The following is a 2,219-nucleotide window of genomic DNA, read 5'->3' on the forward strand; positions in this document are numbered from 1 at the left end:
TACATGTCCCACTATGGTTACCACAACGAAGTGTCAAAAAATCCCCTGGGGCGGGGGGAGGGGGGCAGACAGAGAGTGTTTGAAGGGCACCTCTGACAGACCTTTTATCGTAATCTTACCTACTTAGTCATTTCTGGTGTCTGGCTTGGGGCGTTGGGTTCAGAGAGCCCTCTCCATAAACGGCAAGAGAAAAGGGGTCGTAACGTCTTAAGCATCAGTTGGGAAATACTATAATTGCAAGCTGTTTCCAGCCTTTTTTACATTAAAGCATGTTCACATTCGAAAAGTAGTATGGTTTTTCTGGATTCATTGGAGAATAGTGAGTGGTAACGCATCTTTAGGCCTATTATTGTCGACCGCTTCCAGACTTGAGTGCAAACCTAAAAGGGTACAATCTAGGCCCATCCCACCGAACCGTGTTGTTCTAGATCTAGACCTAGCCTATAGGAAATTAACAGAAATATTACGAGAATAATGCATATGTATTATAATGTTTGTATACATTGCGCAATTGCTTCTGTTCGCTTTAGTTTAGTCTCACTTTACATATAGGCCTACCCGGTTGATCTCTAAACGCAGTGGCTATTTTTACGGTCATGTTATAAAGATGTACGTGTTCGAGGCTATTTTTACGGCCCTGTAAAGACGGTCTTCGGGGCTATCTTTACTAACATATTAATATTAGATTACATAAACAATTTACATAAACTTACATCTGATGTTGTTACTCTTCTTATTGCTGTTTTCTTAGAAGTAGAAGTGCTGTTGTTGTTCCATTAAAAATGTGAAATCTGGATTCTAAATCTAGAATCTAGTTAGGAACCGGATTTTATTAGATCTAAATGTTTTACAATTTTGTCATTTTTGCAATATCTAAATTTTGACATTTTCGTTGAGAGCTAAATTCTCTATTAGGCCTACTTGGGCGAAGAGTAGCCTACGACTGACACCTCTTTCCAGTTTTTGAAACTTAAAGTCAATGGGAATGGGAACAGAGAACGACAGAAACAGGAAAGAATGGGCTAAATATTTACTAGAAGCCATGCTTTCGAGTCCTCAAAAAATGCAAACGGAAATTTAATCTTTAGTAGATAGATCTAGATCTAGGCCTAGATCTAATTTCGCAACAATTTCTCCTACAATGAAGAAATTACATAACACCGTAAGTCCGTGAAATAACGCGAAGCACAATAGTTGTGCCAATAGCTTTTTATTTTTTTTATTGACTATTTTGCACATTAGGGTTTCCATAACATTTGTGTCAAGATGGAGGACTGTGTATCAAGTAAACATTACAGCTGACAAGGGTCATAGAGATGTATTCCTCTCACCCTCACTGTGGCTGGATTTTCTAATACCCATCTTCATCACCGGAAAGGGTAAATTCAATTCTTACTTTGAATGTTATAATTTATAGGTGATTGTGGCTATTGTTACAAATAGTAATGTTCACCAAGTAGCCTGCCTACCCTCTCTCCTCTCTGTGATGGGCAACTGGCAATAATAATCATCATATGACATGACATGATTTTTCAGCTAGGGAGAGCGTTTGATGATGATCAGTTTAACGGGAACGTTTGGTCCTAAAATTTATGCTTGTCGTTGTTTTCAACCGTTGGTGTGTGATGTAAATTAATCTCACAACTCACAACAGAATGAGGTAGCTGTAGGCTGTAGGGGCCAGATCTAGACTATCACATCACTAACAGTAACACAGTCTTACACCCAACTTCTCAGTCATAGCAGAAGAGCTGTGTCAGTGTCCTGTACTGTAGGCTAACAAAAAAAAAGAACAATTTCAAGTGGTGATGGCATGAGTGGATCAGGAGGTCTTTTCTCTGTTGCTTAAACATTCTTTTGCCAAAGTTTTTCCACCTCATTAAAAATGTAGGCCTGAATTAAATGTAAATTATCTGGTGTTATTACTCATGAAGCTGCTCATCATTTTCATCAGTCATCAGTGATGGGATTAAAGGAATTGGGAATGCTTTCATTTTCAGTGAAGAAGATTTGATTCCCTTGACTCTAATTCGGCCCTAATTCTAATAGATCTAGATTCTAGATCTAGATTCTAGATCTACAACTCTAAACTAAACGTGCAAATGGGATATGACTGGAAAAATTATTTTCCTTTTCTTACCCACCCGTCTCTCTGCTCTGTCTCTATCTCTGTCTCTGTCTGTCTGTCTGTCTGTCTGTCTGTCTGTCTGTCTGTCTGT

At 38.6% G+C, this 2,219-nt stretch overlaps 1 protein-coding gene across 1 annotated transcript in view; it reads left to right on the top strand.

The window, feature by feature from the left end:
• Positions 1 to 1,256: 1,256 nt before the first annotated feature.
• Positions 1,257 to 2,219, top strand: part of LOC118478696 (glycerophosphodiester phosphodiesterase domain-containing protein 5-like) — a 9,219-nt gene continuing 8,256 nt past the window's right edge. The window contains exon 1 of the mRNA XM_035972789.1: positions 1,257 to 1,379. The gene's annotated coding sequence lies outside the window, so the exon portion shown is untranslated. The remainder of the gene's footprint in view (positions 1,380 to 2,219) is intronic.

This window comes from Aplysia californica, unplaced genomic scaffold (genome assembly GCF_000002075.1).
Source record: "Aplysia californica isolate F4 #8 unplaced genomic scaffold, AplCal3.0 scaffold00844, whole genome shotgun sequence".
In the NCBI taxonomy this organism is placed as follows: domain Eukaryota; kingdom Metazoa; phylum Mollusca; class Gastropoda; order Aplysiida; family Aplysiidae; genus Aplysia; species Aplysia californica.